Source organism: Anopheles maculipalpis, chromosome 2RL (genome assembly GCF_943734695.1).
Source record: "Anopheles maculipalpis chromosome 2RL, idAnoMacuDA_375_x, whole genome shotgun sequence".
Taxonomy (NCBI): Eukaryota; Metazoa; Arthropoda; class Insecta; order Diptera; family Culicidae; genus Anopheles; species Anopheles maculipalpis.
The window spans coordinates 73,851-93,777 of NC_064871.1; positions in this window are offsets into that span (position 1 = coordinate 73,851).

Genomic DNA, 19,927 nt, shown 5'->3' on the forward strand with positions numbered 1-19,927 from the left:
AAATTTTGAAACTTTTCACAAATTTGAATCGGCGATAACTTCCTGAGTTTTTGTCCGATTCTTATGTCCGGCATATCGTTGGATGCGTCTTGAGCTCGCGCAACTTTTTGCTGAACACCCCGACCCGATCCGACCGCCCCCCGCTGAGTTATTCCGGAAAAACTGGTTTTCCGGGAATAACTCAGCGGGGGGCGGTCGGATCGGGTCGGGGTGTTCAGCAAAAAGTTGCGCAAGCTCAAGACGCATCCAACGATATGCCGGGCATAAAGGCCGGGCTACATTGATCGTACTCGCAAGCGTAATTTTTATATTCACTAGCGCATCTGGCGGCGACCAGCGCAAGCTAGATGTGGGTATAATTTAAGTGCCAAAATTATTCATGCTTGGTGTCTCATCAATTTTCGACCAGGCTGTCTGTATGCCGTAACACGTGCTATTTTTATATTAAATGTATACAAATAGGCCGGTAAATTTTGCTTACAATTTTATAAAAAAAAAAGTTCTACCAAGCAATATGACAAAGCCGTTCCTCATGAATAAAAAAACTCGCTCTATACTAAAAACCGCTACAATACCAAAACGAACAACCAGTTTCACACACTCTGCAATGTAGTTTAAATGATGAAATAGATGGACAAACCCTACAACAAATTATTTAAGCACTTGTGAAACCTACAAACACTACATTTTTCAATAAAATGTTCAGCTCAATTGCGGCCCCGAGCCGAGCCGGCGATTCACAGACAACAGTTCACACACACACACACACAATTTTCGTTAAAAACAGTTGTACTTACTATTTTTTTCATTGCGTCCACTGCTTCCTGCTTGTTCCATGGCTAGAAATACAATATGTATGTTAAATTACCACATATTTTCAAAAAAACATACACGACAAAATATCGAACATACTCACCGAGCTGTTTGTTTACTGGTTTGTGATCAAAATTATAGGCTCCTCGACCCAAAACGCTTTTTGACAGATAAATTATACCAGCCTCTAGCTTCGACCCGCCGCCGCTAGATGGCGTATGCGTTCACAAAAATTACACTCAGGAGTACGATCAATGTAGCCCGGCCTTAAGAATCGGACAAAAACTCAGGAAGTTATCGCCGATTTTCCACGGGAATGCTGCTGGCGGGACAGCATTCCCGTGGAAAATCGGCGATAACTTCCTGAGTTTTTGTCCGATTCTTATGCCCGGCATATCGTTGGATGCGTCTTGAGCTTGCGCAACTTTTTGCTGAACACCCCGACCCGATCCGACCGCTCCCCGCTGAGTTATTCCCGAAAAAACCAGTTTTCGCTGGAATGCTGCTGGCGGGACAGCATTCCCGTGGAAAATCGGCGATAACTTCCTGAGTTTTTGTCCGATTCTTATGTCCGGCATATCGTTGGATGCGTCTTGAGCTCGCGCAACTTTTTGCTGAACACCCCGACCCGATCCGACCGCCCCCCGCTGAGTTATTCCGGAAAAACTGGTTTTCCGGGAATAACTCAGCGGGGGGCGGTCGGATCGGGTCGGGGTGTTCAGCAAAAAGTTGCGCAAGCTCAAGACGCATCCAACGATATGCCGGGCATAAGAATCGGATAAAAACTCAGGAAGTTATCGCCGATTCAAATTTGTGAAAAGTTTCAAAATTTTGAAACTTTTCAAAATTTTGAAACATTTCAAAATTTTGAAACTTTTCACAAATTTGAATCGGCGATAACTTCCTGAGTTTTTGTCCGATTCTTATGTCCGGCATATCGTTGGATGCGTCTTGAGCTTGCGCAACTTTTTGCTGAACACCCCGACCCGATCCGACCGCCCCCCGCTGAGTTATTCCGGAAAAACTGGTTTTCCGGGAATAACTCAGCGGGGAGCGGTCGGATCGGGTCGGGGTGTTCAGCAAAAAGTTGCGCAAGCTCAAGACGCATCCAACGATATGCCGGGCATAAGAATCGGACAAAAACTCAGGAAGTTATCGCCGATTTTCCACGGGAATGCTGCTGGCGGGACAGCATTCCCGTGGAAAATCGGCGATAACTTCCTGAGTTTTTGTCCGATTCTTATGCCCGGCATATCGTTGGATGCGTCTTGAGCTTGCGCAACTTTTTGCTGAACACCCCGACCCGATCCGACCGCTCCCCGCTGAGTTATTCCCGAAAAACCAGTTTTCGCTGGAATGCTGCTGGCGGGACAGCATTCCCGTGGAAAATCGGCGATAACTTCCTGAGTTTTTGTCCGATTCTTATGTCCGGCATATCGTTGGATGCGTCTTGAGCTCGCGCAACTTTTTGCTGAACACCCCGACCCGATCCGACCGCCCCCCGCTGAGTTATTCCGGAAAAACTGGTTTTCCGGGAATAACTCAGCGGGGGGCGGTCGGATCGGGTCGGGGTGTTCAGCAAAAAGTTGCGCAAGCTCAAGACGCATCCAACGATATGCCGGACATAAGAATCGGATAAAAACTCAGGAAGTTATCGCCGATTCAAATTTGTGAAAAGTTTCAAAATTTTGAAACTTTTCAAAATTTTGAAACATTTCAAAATTTTGAAACTTTTCACAAATTTGAATCGGCGATAACTTCCTGAGTTTTTGTCCGATTCTTATGTCCGGCATATCGTTGGATGCGTCTTGAGCTCGCGCAACTTTTTGCTGAACACCCCGACCCGATCCGACCGCCCCCCGCTGAGTTATTCCGGAAAAACTGGTTTTCCGGGAATAACTCAGCGGGGAGCGGTCGGATCGGGTCGGGGTGTTCAGCAAATTTTGAACCAGTTTTTCCGGAATAACTCAGCGGGGAGCGGTCGGATCGGGTCGGGGTGTTCAGCAAAAAGTTGCGCGAGCTCAAGACGCATCCAACGATATGCCGGACATAAGAATCGGACAAAAACTCAGGAAGTTATCGCCGATTTTCCACGGGAATGCTGTCCCGCCAGCAGCATTCCAGCGAAAACTGGTTTTCCGGGAATAACTCAGCGGGGGGCGGTCGGATCGGGTCGGGGTGTTCAGCAAAAAGTTGCGCAAGCTCAAGACGCATCCAACGATATGCCGGACATAAGAATCGGATAAAAACTCAGGAAGTTATCGCCGATTCAAATTTGTGAAAAGTTTCAAAATTTTGAAACTTTTCAAAGTTTTGAAACATTTCAAAATTTTGAAACTTTTCACAAATTTGAATCGGCGATAACTTCCTGAGTTTTTGTCCGATTCTTATGTCCGGCATATCGTTGGATGCGTCTTGAGCTCGCGCAACTTTTTGCTGAACACCCCGACCCGATCCGACCGCCCCCCGCTGAGTTATTCCGGAAAAACTGGTTTTCCGGGAATAACTCAGCGGGGAGCGGTCGGATCGGGTCGGGGTGTTCAGCAAAAAGTTGCGCAAGCTCAAGACGCATCCAACGATATGCCGGGCATAAGAATCGGACAAAAACTCAGGAAGTTATCGCCGATTTTCCACGGGAATGCTGCTGGCGGGACAGCATTCCCGTGGAAAATCGGCGATAACTTCCTGAGTTTTTGTCCGATTCTTATGCCCGGCATATCGTTGGATGCGTCTTGAGCTTGCGCAACTTTTTGCTGAACACCCCGACCCGATCCGACCGCTCCCCGCTGAGTTATTCCCGAAAAACCAGTTTTCGCTGGAATGCTGCTGGCGGGACAGCATTCCCGTGGAAAATCGGCGATAACTTCCTGAGTTTTTGTCCGATTCTTATGTCCGGCATATCGTTGGATGCGTCTTGAGCTCGCGCAACTTTTTGCTGAACACCCCGACCCGATCCGACCGCCCCCCGCTGAGTTATTCCGGAAAAACTGGTTTTCCGGGAATAACTCAGCGGGGGGCGGTCGGATCGGGTCGGGGTGTTCAGCAAAAAGTTGCGCAAGCTCAAGACGCATCCAACGATATGCCGGACATAAGAATCGGATAAAAACTCAGGAAGTTATCGCCGATTCAAATTTGTGAAAAGTTTCAAAATTTTGAAACTTTTCAAAATTTTGAAACATTTCAAAATTTTGAAACTTTTCACAAATTTGAATCGGCGATAACTTCCTGAGTTTTTGTCCGATTCTTATGTCCGGCATATCGTTGGATGCGTCTTGAGCTCGCGCAACTTTTTGCTGAACACCCCGACCCGATCCGACCGCCCCCCGCTGAGTTATTCCGGAAAAACTGGTTTTCCGGGAATAACTCAGCGGGGGGCGGTCGGATCGGGTCGGGGTGTTCAGCAAAAAGTTGCGCAAGCTCAAGACGCATCCAACGATATGCCGGGCATAAGAATCGGACAAAAACTCAGGAAGTTATCGCCGATTTTCCACGGGAATGCTGCTGGCGGGACAGCATTCCCGTGGAAAATCGGCGATAACTTCCTGAGTTTTTGTCCGATTCTTATGCCCGGCATATCGTTGGATGCGTCTTGAGCTTGCGCAACTTTTTGCTGAACACCCCGACCCGATCCGACCGCTCCCCGCTGAGTTATTCCCGAAAAAACCAGTTTTCGCTGGAATGCTGCTGGCGGGACAGCATTCCCGTGGAAAATCGGCGATAACTTCCTGAGTTTTTGTCCGATTCTTATGTCCGGCATATCGTTGGATGCGTCTTGAGCTCGCGCAACTTTTTGCTGAACACCCCGACCCGATCCGACCGCCCCCCGCTGAGTTATTCCGGAAAAACTGGTTTTCCGGGAATAACTCAGCGGGGGGCGGTCGGATCGGGTCGGGGTGTTCAGCAAAAAGTTGCGCAAGCTCAAGACGCATCCAACGATATGCCGGGCATAAGAATCGGATAAAAACTCAGGAAGTTATCGCCGATTCAAATTTGTGAAAAGTTTCAAAATTTTGAAACTTTTCAAAATTTTGAAACATTTCAAAATTTTGAAACTTTTCACAAATTTGAATCGGCGATAACTTCCTGAGTTTTTGTCCGATTCTTATGTCCGGCATATCGTTGGATGCGTCTTGAGCTTGCGCAACTTTTTGCTGAACACCCCGACCCGATCCGACCGCCCCCCGCTGAGTTATTCCGGAAAAACTGGTTTTCCGGGAATAACTCAGCGGGGAGCGGTCGGATCGGGTCGGGGTGTTCAGCAAAAAGTTGCGCAAGCTCAAGACGCATCCAACGATATGCCGGGCATAAGAATCGGACAAAAACTCAGGAAGTTATCGCCGATTTTCCACGGGAATGCTGCTGGCGGGACAGCATTCCCGTGGAAAATTGGCGATTACTTCCTGAGTTTTTGTCCGATTCTTATGCCCGGCATATCGTTGGATGCGTCTTGAGCTTGCGCAACTTTTTGCTGAACACCCCGACCCGATCCGACCGCTCCCCGCTGAGTTATTCCCGAAAAACCAGTTTTCGCTGGAATGCTGCTGGCGGGACAGCATTCCCGTGGAAAATCGGCGATAACTTCCTGAGTTTTTGTCCGATTCTTATGTCCGGCATATCGTTGGATGCGTCTTGAGCTTGCGCAACTTTTTGCTGAACACCGCGACCCGATCCGACCGCCCCCCGCTGAGTTATTCCGGAAAAACTGGTTTTCCGGGAATAACTCAGCGGGGAGCGGTCGGATCGGGTCGGGGTGTTCAGCAAAAAGTTGCGCAAGCTCAAGACGCATCCAACGATATGCCGGGCATAAGAATCGGACAAAAACTCAGGAAGTTATCGCCGATTTTCCACGGGAATGCTGCTGGCGGGACAGCATTCCCGTGGAAAATCGGCGATAACTTCCTGAGTTTTTGTCCGATTCTTATGCCCGGCATATCGTTGGATGCGTCTTGAGCTTGCGCAACTTTTTGCTGAACACCCCGACCCGATCCGACCGCTCCCCGCTGAGTTATTCCCGAAAAACCAGTTTTCGCTGGAATGCTGCTGGCGGGACAGCATTCCCGTGGAAAATCGGCGATAACTTCCTGAGTTTTTGTCCGATTCTTATGTCCGGCATATCGTTGGATGCGTCTTGAGCTCGCGCAACTTTTTGCTGAACACCCCGACCCGATCCGACCGCCCCCCGCTGAGTTATTCCGGAAAAACTGGTTTTCCGGGAATAACTCAGCGGGGGGCGGTCGGATCGGGTCGGGGTGTTCAGCAAAAAGTTGCGCAAGCTCAAGACGCATCCAACGATATGCCGGACATAAGAATCGGATAAAAACTCAGGAAGTTATCGCCGATTCAAATTTGTGAAAAGTTTCAAAATTTTGAAACTTTTCAAAATTTTGAAACATTTCAAAATTTTGAAACTTTTCACAAATTTGAATCGGCGATAACTTCCTGAGTTTTTGTCCGATTCTTATGTCCGGCATATCGTTGGATGCGTCTTGAGCTCGCGCAACTTTTTGCTGAACACCCCGACCCGATCCGACCGCCCCCCGCTGAGTTATTCCGGAAAAACTGGTTTTCCGGGAATAACTCAGCGGGGAGCGGTCGGATCGGGTCGGGGTGTTCAGCAAAAAGTTGCGCAAGCTCAAGACGCATCCAACGATATGCCGGGCATAAGAATCGGACAAAAACTCAGGAAGTTATCGCCGATTTTCCACGGGAATGCTGCTGGCGGGACAGCATTCCCGTGGAAAATCGGCGATAACTTCCTGAGTTTTTGTCCGATTCTTATGCCCGGCATATCGTTGGATGCGTCTTGAGCTTGCGCAACTTTTTGCTGAACACCCCGACCCGATCCGACCGCTCCCCGCTGAGTTATTTCCGAAAAACCAGTTTTCGCTGGAATGCTGCTGGCGGGACAGCATTCCCGTGGAAAATCGGCGATAACTTCCTGAGTTTTTGTCCGATTCTTATGTCCGGCATATCGTTGGATGCGTCTTGAGCTCGCGCAACTTTTTGCTGAACACCCCGACCCGATCCGACCGCCCCCCGCTGAGTTATTCCCGGAAAACCAGTTTTTCCGGAATAACTCAGCGGGGGGCGGTCGGATCGGGTCGGGGTGTTCAGCAAAAAGTTGCGCAAGCTCAAGACGCATCCAACGATATGCCGGACATAAGAATCGGATAAAAACTCAGGAAGTTATCGCCGATTCAAATTTGTGAAAAGTTTCAAAATTTTGAAACTTTTCAAAATTTTGAAACATTTCAAAATTTTGAAACTTTTCACAAATTTGAATCGGCGATAACTTCCTGAGTTTTTGTCCGATTCTTATGTCCGGCATATCGTTGGATGCGTCTTGAGCTCGCGCAACTTTTTGCTGAACACCCCGACCCGATCCGACCGCCCCCCGCTGAGTTATTCCGGAAAAACTGGTTTTCCGGGAATAACTCAGCGGGGGGCGGTCGGATCGGGTCGGGGTGTTCAGCAAAAAGTTGCGCAAGCTCAAGACGCATCCAACGATATGCCGGGCATAAGAATCGGACAAAAACTCAGGAAGTTATCGCCGATTTTCCACGGGAATGCTGCTGGCGGGACAGCATTCCCGTGGAAAATCGGCGATAACTTCCTGAGTTTTTGTCCGATTCTTATGCCCGGCATATCGTTGGATGCGTCTTGAGCTTGCGCAACTTTTTGCTGAACACCCCGACCCGATCCGACCGCTCCCCGCTGAGTTATTCCCGAAAAAACCAGTTTTCGCTGGAATGCTGCTGGCGGGACAGCATTCCCGTGGAAAATCGGCGATAACTTCCTGAGTTTTTGTCCGATTCTTATGTCCGGCATATCGTTGGATGCGTCTTGAGCTCGCGCAACTTTTTGCTGAACACCCCGACCCGATCCGACCGCCCCCCGCTGAGTTATTCCGGAAAAACTGGTTTTCCGGGAATAACTCAGCGGGGGGCGGTCGGATCGGGTCGGGGTGTTCAGCAAAAAGTTGCGCAAGCTCAAGACGCATCCAACGATATGCCGGGCATAAGAATCGGATAAAAACTCAGGAAGTTATCGCCGATTCAAATTTGTGAAAAGTTTCAAAATTTTGAAACTTTTCAAAATTTTGAAACATTTCAAAATTTTGAAACTTTTCACAAATTTGAATCGGCGATAACTTCCTGAGTTTTTGTCCGATTCTTATGTCCGGCATATCGTTGGATGCGTCTTGAGCTTGCGCAACTTTTTGCTGAACACCCCGACCCGATCCGACCGCCCCCCGCTGAGTTATTCCGGAAAAACTGGTTTTCCGGGAATAACTCAGCGGGGAGCGGTCGGATCGGGTCGGGGTGTTCAGCAAAAAGTTGCGCAAGCTCAAGACGCATCCAACGATATGCCGGGCATAAGAATCGGACAAAAACTCAGGAAGTTATCGCCGATTTTCCACGGGAATGCTGCTGGCGGGACAGCATTCCCGTGGAAAATCGGCGATAACTTCCTGAGTTTTTGTCCGATTCTTATGCCCGGCATATCGTTGGATGCGTCTTGAGCTTGCGCAACTTTTTGCTGAACACCCCGACCCGATCCGACCGCTCCCCGCTGAGTTATTCCCGAAAAACCAGTTTTCGCTGGAATGCTGCTGGCGGGACAGCATTCCCGTGGAAAATCGGCGATAACTTCCTGAGTTTTTGTCCGATTCTTATGTCCGGCATATCGTTGGATGCGTCTTGAGCTTGCGCAACTTTTTACTGAACACCGCGACCCGATCCGACCGCCCCCCGCTGAGTTATTCCGGAAAAACTGGTTTTTTCGGGAATAACTCAGCGGGGAGCGGTCGGATCGGGTCGGGGTGTTCAGCAAAAAGTTGCGCAAGCTCAAGACGCATCCAACGATATGCCGGGCATAAGAATCGGACAAAAACTCAGGAAGTTATCGCCGATTTTCCACGGGAATGCTGCTGGCGGGACAGCATTCCCGTGGAAAATCGGCGATAACTTCCTGAGTTTTTGTCCGATTCTTATGCCCGGCATATCGTTGGATGCGTCTTGAGCTTGCGCAACTTTTTGCTGAACACCCCGACCCGATCCGACCGCTCCCCGCTGAGTTATTCCCGAAAAACCAGTTTTCGCTGGAATGCTGCTGGCGGGACAGCATTCCCGTGGAAAATCGGCGATAACTTCCTGAGTTTTTGTCCGATTCTTATGTCCGGCATATCGTTGGATGCGTCTTGAGCTCGCGCAACTTTTTGCTGAACACCCCGACCCGATCCGACCGCCCCCCGCTGAGTTATTCCGGAAAAACTGGTTTTCCGGGAATAACTCAGCGGGGGGCGGTCGGATCGGGTCGGGGTGTTCAGCAAAAAGTTGCGCAAGCTCAAGACGCATCCAACGATATGCCGGACATAAGAATCGGATAAAAACTCAGGAAGTTATCGCCGATTCAAATTTGTGAAAAGTTTCAAAATTTTGAAACTTTTCAAAATTTTGAAACATTTCAAAATTTTGAAACTTTTCACAAATTTGAATCGGCGATAACTTCCTGAGTTTTTGTCCGATTCTTATGTCCGGCATATCGTTGGATGCGTCTTGAGCTCGCGCAACTTTTTGCTGAACACCCCGACCCGATCCGACCGCCCCCCGCTGAGTTATTCCGGAAAAACTGGTTTTCCGGGAATAACTCAGCGGGGAGCGGTCGGATCGGGTCGGGGTGTTCAGCAAAAAGTTGCGCAAGCTCAAGACGCATCCAACGATATGCCGGGCATAAGAATCGAACAAAAACTCAGGAAGTTATCGCCGATTTTCCACGGGAATGCTGCTGGCGGGACAGCATTCCCGTGGAAAATCGGCGATAACTTCCTGAGTTTTTGTCCGATTCTTATGCCCGGCATATCGTTGGATGCGTCTTGAGCTTGCGCAACTTTTTGCTGAACACCCCGACCCGATCCGACCGCTCCCCGCTGAGTTATTCCCGAAAAACCAGTTTTCGCTGGAATGCTGCTGGCGGGACAGCATTCCCGTGGAAAATCGGCGATAACTTCCTGAGTTTTTGTCCGATTCTTATGTCCGGCATATCGTTGGATGCGTCTTGAGCTCGCGCAACTTTTTGCTGAACACCCCGACCCGATCCGACCGCCCCCCGCTGAGTTATTCCGGAAAAACTGGTTTTCCGGGAATAACTCAGCGGGGGGCGGTCGGATCGGGTCGGGGTGTTCAGCAAAAAGTTGCGCAAGCTCAAGACGCATCCAACGATATGCCGGACATAAGAATCGGATAAAAACTCAGGAAGTTATCGCCGATTCAAATTTGTGAAAAGTTTCAAAATTTTGAAACTTTTCAAAATTTTGAAACATTTCAAAATTTTGAAACTTTTCACAAATTTGAATCGGCGATAACTTCCTGAGTTTTTGTCCGATTCTTATGTCCGGCATATCGTTGGATGCGTCTTGAGCTCGCGCAACTTTTTGCTGAACACCCCGACGCGATCCGACCGCCCCCCGCTGAGTTATTCCGGAAAAACTGGTTTTCCGGGAATAACTCAGCGGGGAGCGGTCGGATCGGGTCGGGGTGTTCAGCAAAAAGTTGCGCAAGCTCAAGACGCATCCAACGATATGCCGGGCATAAGAATCGGACAAAAACTCAGGAAGTTATCGCCGATTTTCCACGGGAATGCTGCTGGCGGGACAGCATTCCCGTGGAAAATCGGCGATAACTTCCTGAGTTTTTGTCCGATTCTTATGCCCGGCATATCGTTGGATGCGTCTTGAGCTTGCGCAACTTTTTGCTGAACACCCCGACCCGATCCGACCGCTCCCCGCTGAGTTATTCCCGAAAAACCAGTTTTCGCTGGAATGCTGCTGGCGGGACAGCATTCCCGTGGAAAATCGGCGATAACTTCCTGAGTTTTTGTCCGATTCTTATGTCCGGCATATCGTTGGATGCGTCTTGAGCTCGCGCAACTTTTTGCTGAACACCCCGACCCGATCCGACCGCCCCCCGCTGAGTTATTCCGGAAAAACTGGTTTTCCGGGAATAACTCAGCGGGGGGCGGTCGGATCGGGTCGGGGTGTTCAGCAAAAAGTTGCGCAAGCTCAAGACGCATCCAACGATATGCCGGACATAAGAATCGGATAAAAACTCAGGAAGTTATCGCCGATTCAAATTTGTGAAAAGTTTCAAAATTTTGAAACTTTTCAAAATTTTGAAACATTTCAAAATTTTGAAACTTTTCACAAATTTGAATCGGCGATAACTTCCTGAGTTTTTGTCCGATTCTTATGTCCGGCATATCGTTGGATGCGTCTTGAGCTCGCGCAACTTTTTGCTGAACACCCCGACCCGATCCGACCGCCCCCCGCTGAGTTATTCCGGAAAAACTGGTTTTCCGGGAATAACTCAGCGGGGGGCGGTCGGATCGGGTCGGGGTGTTCAGCAAAAAGTTGCGCAAGCTCAAGACGCATCCAACGATATGCCGGGCATAAGAATCGGACAAAAACTCAGGAAGTTATCGCCGATTTTCCACGGGAATGCTGCTGGCGGGACAGCATTCCCGTGGAAAATCGGCGATAACTTCCTGAGTTTTTGTCCGATTCTTATGCCCGGCATATCGTTGGATGCGTCTTGAGCTTGCGCAACTTTTTGCTGAACACGCCGACCCGATCCGACCGCTCCCCGCTGAGTTATTCCCGAAAAAACCAGTTTTCGCTGGAATGCTGCTGGCGGGACAGCATTCCCGTGGAAAATCGGCGATAACTTCCTGAGTTTTTGTCCGATTCTTATGTCCGGCATATCGTTGGATGCGTCTTGAGCTCGCGCAACTTTTTGCTGAACACCCCGACCCGATCCGACCGCCCCCCGCTGAGTTATTCCGGAAAAACTGGTTTTCCGGGAATAACTCAGCGGGGGGCGGTCGGATCGGGTCGGGGTGTTCAGCAAAAAGTTGCGCAAGCTCAAGACGCATCCAACGATATGCCGGGCATAAGAATCGGATAAAAACTCAGGAAGTTATCGCCGATTCAAATTTGTGAAAAGTTTCAAAATTTTGAAACTTTTCAAAATTTTGAAACATTTCAAAATTTTGAAACTTTTCACAAATTTGAATCGGCGATAACTTCCTGAGTTTTTGTCCGATTCTTATGTCCGGCATATCGTTGGATGCGTCTTGAGCTTGCGCAACTTTTTGCTGAACACCCCGACCCGATCCGACCGCCCCCCGCTGAGTTATTCCGGAAAAACTGGTTTTCCGGGAATAACTCAGCGGGGAGCGGTCGGATCGGGTCGGGGTGTTCAGCAAAAAGTTGCGCAAGCTCAAGACGCATCCAACGATATGCCGGGCATAAGAATCGGACAAAAACTCAGGAAGTTATCGCCGATTTTCCACGGGAATGCTGCTGGCGGGACAGCATTCCCGTGGAAAATTGGCGATAACTTCCTGAGTTTTTGTCCGATTCTTATGCCCGGCATATCGTTGGATGCGTCTTGAGCTTGCGCAACTTTTTGCTGAACACCCCGACCCGATCCGACCGCTCCCCGCTGAGTTATTCCCGAAAAACCAGTTTTCGCTGGAATGCTGCTGGCGGGACAGCATTCCCGTGGAAAATCGGCGATAACTTCCTGAGTTTTTGTCCGATTCTTATGTCCGGCATATCGTTGGATGCGTCTTGAGCTTGCGCAACTTTTTGCTGAACACCGCGACCCGATCCGACCGCCCCCCGCTGAGTTATTCCGGAAAAACTGGTTTTCCGGGAATAACTCAGCGGGGAGCGGTCGGATCGGGTCGGGGTGTTCAGCAAAAAGTTGCGCAAGCTCAAGACGCATCCAACGATATGCCGGGCATAAGAATCGGACAAAAACTCAGGAAGTTATCGCCGATTTTCCACGGGAATGCTGCTGGCGGGACAGCATTCCCGTGGAAAATCGGCGATAACTTCCTGAGTTTTTGTCCGATTCTTATGTCCGGCATATCGTTGGATGCGTCTTGAGCTCGCGCAACTTTTTGCTGAACACCCCGACCCGATCCGACCGCCCCCCGCTGAGTTATTCTGGAAAAACTGGTTTTCCGGGCTCAGGAAGTTATCGCCGATTTTCCACGGGAATGCTGTCCCGCCAGCAGCATTCCCGTGGAAAATCGGCGATAACTTCCTGAGTTTTTGTCCGATTCTTATGTCCGGCATATCGTTGGATGCGTCTTGAGCTCGCGCAACTTTTTGCTGAACACCCCGACCCGATCCGACCGCCCCCCGCTGAGTTATTCCGGAAAAACTGATTTTCCGGGAATAACTCAGCGGGAAGCGGTCGGATCGGGTCGGGGTGTTCAGCAAAAAGTTGCGCGAGCTCAAGACGCATCCAACGATAAGCCGGACATAAGAATCGGATAAAAACTCAGGAAGTTATCGCCGATTCAAATTTGTGAAAAGTTTCAAAATTTTGAAACTTTTCAAAATTTTGAAACATTTCAAAATTTTGAAACTTTTCACAAATTTGAATCGGCGATAACTTCCTGAGTTTTTGTCCGATTCTTATGTCCGGCATATCGTTGGATGCGTCTTGAGCTCGCGCAACTTTTTGCTGAACACCCCGACCCGATCCGACCGCCCCCCGCTGAGTTATTCCGGAAAAACTGGTTTTCCGGGAATAACTCAGCGGGGAGCGGTCGGATCGGGTCGGGGTTTTCAGCAAAAAGTTGCGCAAGCTCAAGACGCATCCAACGATATGCCGGGCATAAGAATCGGACAAAAACTCAGGAAGTTATCGCCGATTTTCCACGGGAATGCTGCTGGCGGGACAGCATTCCCGTGGAAAATCGGCGATAACTTCCTGAGTTTTTGTCCGATTCTTATGCCCGGCATATCGTTGGCCCGACCCGATCCGACCGCCCCCCGCTGAGTTATTCCGGAAAAAACTGGTTTTTCGGGAATAACTCAGCGGGGAGCGGTCGGATCGGGTCGGGGTGTTCAGCAAAAAGTTGCGCGAGCTCAAGACGCATCCAACGATATGCCAAACATAAGAATCGGACAAAAACTCAGGAAGTTATCGCCGATTTTCCACGGGAATGCTGTCCCGCCAGCAGCATTCCAGCGAAAACTGGTTTTCCGGGAATAACTCAGCGGGGAGCGGTCGGATCGGGTCGGGGTGTTCAGCAAAAAGTTGCGCAAGCTCAAGACGCATCCAACGATATGCCGGGCATAAGAATCGGACAAAAACTCAGGAAGCTATCGCCGATTTTCCACGGGAATGCTGCTGGCGGGACAGCATTCCCGTGGAAAATCGGCGATAACTTCCTGAGTTTTTGTCCCCCTTATGCAGCGGAAAAACTGGTTTTTCGGGAATAACTCAGCGGGGGGCGGTCGGATCGGGTCGGGGTGTTCAGCAAAAAGTTGCGCGAGCTCAAGACGCATCCAACGATATGCCAAACATAAGAATCGGACAAAAACTCAGGAAGTTATCGCCGATTTTCCACGGGAATGCTGTCCCGCCAGCAGCATTCCAGCGAAAACTGGTTTTTTCGGGAATAACTCAGCGGGGAGCGGTCGGATCGGGTCGGCGTGTTCAGCAAAAAGTTGCGCAAGCTCAAGACGCATCCAACGATATGCCGGGCATAAGAATCGGACAAAAACTCAGGAAGTTATCGCCGATTTTCCACGGGAATGCTGTCCCGCCAGCAGCATTCCCGTGGAAAATCGGCGATAACTTCCTGAGTTTTTGTCCGATTCTTATGCCCGGCATATCGTTGGATGCGTCTTGAGCTTGCGCAACTTTTTGCTGAACACCCCGACCCGATCCGACCGCCCCCCGCTGAGTTATTCCCGGAAAACCAGTTTTTCCGGAATAACTCAGCGGGGGGCGGTCGGATCGGGTCGGGGTGTTCAGCAAAAAGTTGCGCGAGCTCAAGACGCATCCAACGATATGCCGGACATAAGAATCGGACAAAAACTCAGGAAGTTATCGCCGATTCAAATTTGTGAAAAGTTTCAAAATTTTGAAATGTTTCAAAATTTTGAAAAGTTTCAAAATTTTGAAACTTTTCACAAATTTGAATCGGCGATAACTTCCTGAGTTTTTATCCGATTCTTATGTCCGGCATATCGTTGGATGCGTCTTGAGCTTGCGCAACTTTTTGCTGAACACCCCGACCCGATCCGACCGCCCCCCGCTGAGTTATTCCCGGAAAACCAGTTTTTCCGGAATAACTCAGCGGGGGGCGGTCGGATCGGGTCGGGGTGTTCAGCAAAAAGTTGCGCGAGCTCAAGACGCATCCAACGATATGCCGGACATAAGAATCGGACAAAAACTCAGGAAGTTATCGCCGATTTTCCACGGGAATGCTGTCCCGCCAGCAGCATTCCAGCGAAAACTGGTTTTTCGGGAATAACTCAGCGGGGAGCGGTCGGATCGGGTCGGGGTGTTCAGCAAAAAGTTGCGCAAGCTCAAGACGCATCCAACGATATGCCGGGCATAAGAATCGGACAAAAACTCAGGAAGTTATCGCCGATTTTCCACGGGAATGCTGTCCCGCCAGCAGCATTCCCGTGGAAAATCGGCGATAACTTCCTGAGTTTTTGTCCGATTCTTATGCCCGGCATATCGTTGGATGCGTCTTGAACTTGCGCAACTTTTTGCTGAACACCCCGACCCGATCCGACCGCCCCCCGCTGAGTTATTCCCGGAAAACCAGTTTTTCCGGAATAACTCAGCGGGGGGCGGTCGGATCGCGTCGGGGTGTTCAGCAAAAAGTTGCGCGAGCTCAAGACGCATCCAACGATATGCCGGACATAAGAATCGGACAAAAACTCAGGAAGTTATCGCCGATTCAAATTTGTGAAAAGTTTCAAAATTTTGAAATGTTTCAAAATTTTGAAAAGTTTCAAAATTTTGAAACTTTTCACAAATTTGAATCGGCGATAACTTCCTGAGTTTTTATCCGATTCTTATGTCCGGCATATCGTTGGATGCGTCTTGAGCTTGCGCAACTTTTTGCTGAACACCCCGACCCGATCCGACCGCCCCCCGCTGAGTTATTCCCGGAAAACCAGTTTTTCCGGAATAACTCAGCGGGGGGCGGTCGGATCGGGTCGGGGTGTTCAGCAAAAAGTTGCGCGAGCTCAAGACGCATCCAACGATATGCCGGACATAAGAATCGGACAAAAACTCAGGAAGTTATCGCCGATTTTCCACGGGAATGCTGTCCCGCCAGCAGCATTCCAGCGAAAACTGTTTTTTTCGGGAATAACTCAGCGGGGAGCGGTCGGATCGGGTCGGGGTGTTCAGCAAAAAGTTGCGCAAGCTCAAGACGCATCCAACGATATGCCGGGCATAAGAATCGGACAAAAACTCAGGAAGTTATCGCCGATTTTCCACGGGAATGCTGTCCCGCCAGCAGCATTCCCGTGGAAAATCGGCGATAACTTCCTGAGTTTTTGTCCGATTCTTATGCCCGGCATATCGTTGGATGCGTCTTGAGCTTGCGCAACTTTTTGCTGAACACCCCGACCCGATCCGACCGCTCCCCGCTGAGTTATTCCCGGAAAACCAGTTTTTCCGGAATAACTCAGCGGGGGGCGGTCGGATCGGGTCGGGGTGTTCAGCAAAAAGTTGCGCGAGCTCAAGACGCATCCAACGATATGCCGGACATAAGAATCGGACAAAAACTCAGGAAGTTATCGCCGATTCAAATTTGTGAAAAGTTTCAAAATTTTGAAATGTTTCAAAATTTTGAAAAGTTTCAAAATTTTGAAACTTTTCACAAATTTGAATCGGCGATAACTTCCTGAGTTTTTATCCGATTCTTATGTCCGGCATATCGTTGGATGCGTCTTGAGCTTGCGCAACTTTTTGCTGAACACCCCGACCGATCCGACCGCCCCCGCTGAGTTATTCCCGGAAACCAGTTTTTCCGGAATAACTCAGCGGGGGGCGGTCGGATCGGGTCGGGGTGTTCAGCAAAAAGTTTGCGCGAGCTCAAGACGCATCCAACGATATGCCGGACATAAGAATCGGACAAAAACTCAGGAAGTTATCGCCGATTTTCCACGGGAATAGCTGTCCCGCCAGCAGCATTCCAGCGAAAACTGGTTTTTCGGGAATAACTCAGCGGGGAGCGGTCGGATCGGGTCGGGGTGTTCAGCAAAAAGTTGCGCAAGCTCAAGACGCATCCAACGATATGCCGGGCATAAGAATCGGACAAAAACTCAGGAAGTTATCGCCGATTTTCCACGGGAATGCTGTCCCGCCAGCAGCATTCCCGTGGAAAATCGGCGATAACTTCCTGAGTTTTTGTTCGATTCTTATGCCCGGCATATCGTTGGATGCGTCTTGAGCTTGCGCAACTTTTTGCTGAACACCCCGACCCGATCCGACCGCTCCCCGCTGAGTTATTCCCGGAAAACCAGTTTTTCCGGAATAACTCAGCGGGGGGCGGTCGGATCGGGTCGGGGTGTTCAGCAAAAAGTTGCGCGAGCTCAAGACGCATCCAACGATATGCCGGACATAAGAATCGGACAAAAACTCAGGAAGTTATCGCCGATTCAAATTTGTGAAAAGTTTCAAAAATTTTGAAATGTTTCAAAATTTTGAAAGTTTCAAAATTTTGAAACTTTTCACAAATTTGAATCGGCGATAACTTCCTGAGTTTTTATCCGATTCTTATGTCCGGCATATCGTTGGATGCGTCTTGAGCTTGCGCAACTTTTTGCTGAACACCCCGACCCGATCCGACCGCCCCCCGCTGAGTTATTCCCGGAAAACCAGTTTTTCCGGAATAACTCAGCGGGGGGCGGTCGGATCGGGTCGGGGTGTTCAGCAAAAAGTTGCGCGAGCTCAAGACGCATCCAACGATATGCCGGACATAAGAATCGGACAAAAACTCAGGAAGTTATCGCCGATTTTCCACGGGAATGCTGTCCCGCCAGCAGCATTCCAGCGAAAACTGGTTTTTCGGGGAATAACTCAGCGGGGAGCGGTCGGATCGGGTCGGGGTGTTCAGCAAAAAGTTGCGCAAGCTCAAGACGCATCCAACGATATGCCGGGCATAAGAATCGGACAAAAACTCAGGAAGTTATCGCCGATTTTCCACGGGAATGCTGTCCCGCCAGCAGCATTCCCGTGGAAAATCGGCGATAACTTCCTGAGTTTTTGTCCGATTCTTATGCCCGGCATATCGTTGGATGCGTCTTGAGCTTGCGCAACTTTTTGCTGAACACCCCGACCCGATCCGACCGCTCCCCGCTGAGTTATTCCCGAAAAAACCAGTTTTTCCGGAATAACTCAGCGGGGGGCGGTCGGATCGGGTCGCGGTGTTCAGCAAAAAGTTGCGCAAGCTCAAGACGCATCCAACGATATGCCGGACATAAGAATCGGACAAAAACTCAGGAAGTTATCGCCGATTTTCCACGGGAATGCTGTCCCGCCAGCAGCATTCCAGCGAAAACTGGTTTTTCGGGAATAACTCAGCGGGGAGCGGTCGGATCGGGTCGGGGTGTTCAGCAAAAAGTTGCGCAAGCTCAAGACGCATCCAACGATATGCCGGGCATAAGAATCGGACAAAAACTCAGGAAGTTATCGCCGATTTTCCACGGGAATGCTGTCCCGCCAGCAGCATTCCCGTGGAAAATCGGCGATAACTTCCTGAGTTTTTGTCCGATTCTTATGCCCGGCATATCGTTGGATGCGTCTTGAGCTTGCGCAACTTTTTGCTGAACACCCCGACCCGATCCGACCGCTCCCCGCTGAGTTATTCCCGGAAAACCAGTTTTTCCGGAATAACTCAGCGGGGGGCGGTCGGATCGGGTCGGGGTGTTCAGCAAAAAGTTGCGCAAGCTCAAGACGCATCCAACGATATGCCGGACATAAGAATCGGACAAAAACTCAGGAAGTTATCGCCGATTCAAATTTGTGAAAAGTTTCAAAATTTTGAAATGTTTCAAAATTTTGAAAAGTTTCAAAATTTTGAAACTTTTCACAAATTTGAATCGGCGATAACTTCCTGAGTTTTTATCCGATTCTTATGCCCGGCATATCGTTGGATGCGTCTTGAGCTTGCGCAACTTTTTGCTGAACACCCCGACCCGATCCGACCGCCCCCCGCTGAGTTATTCCCGGAAAACCAGTTTTTCCGGAATAACTCAGCGGGGGGCGGTCGGATCGGGTCGGGGTGTTCAGCAAAAAGTTGCGCGAGCTCAAGACGCATCCAACGATATGCCGGACATAAGAATCGGACAAAAACTCAGGAAGTTATCGCCGATTTTCCACGGGAATGCTGTCCCGCCAGCAGCATTCCAGCGAAAACTGGTTTTTTCGGGAATAACTCAGCGGGGAGCGGTCGGATCGGGTCGGGGTGTTCAGCAAAAAGTTGCGCAAGCTCAAGACGCATCCAACGATATGCCGGGCATAAGAATCGGACAAAAACTCAGGAAGTTATCGCCGATTTTCCACGGGAATGCTGTCCCGCCAGCAGCATTCCCGTGGAAAATCGGCGATAACTTCCTGAGTTTTTGTCCGATTCTTATGCCCGGCATATCGTTGGATGCGTCTTGAGCTTGCGCAACTTTTTGCTGAACACCCCGACCCGATCCGACCGCCCCCCGCTGAGTTATTCCCGGAAAACCAGTTTTTCCGGAATAACTCAGCGGGGGGCGGTCGGATCGGGTCGGGGTGTTCAGCAAAAAGTTGCGCGAGCTCAAGACGCATCCAACGATATGCCGGACATAAGAATCGGACAAAAACTCAGGAAGTTATCGCCGATTCAAATTTGTGAAAAGTTTCAAAATTTTGAAATGTTTCAAAATTTTGAAAAGTTTCAAAATTTTGAAACTTTTCACAAATTTGAATCGGCGATAACTTCCTGAGTTTTTATCCGATTCTTATGTCCGGCATATCGTTGGATGCGTCTTGAGCTTGCGCAACTTTTTGCTGAACACCCCGACCCGATCCGACCGCCCCCCGCTGAGTTATTCCGGAAAAACTGGTTTTCCGGGAATAACTCAGCGGGGGGCGGTCGGATCGGGTCGGGGTGTTCAGCAAAAAGTTGCGCGAGCTCAAGACGCATCCAACGATATGCCGGACATAAGAATCGGACAAAAACTCAGGAAGTTATCGCCGATTTTCCACGGGAATGCTGTCCCGCCAGCAGCATTCCAGCGAAAACTGGT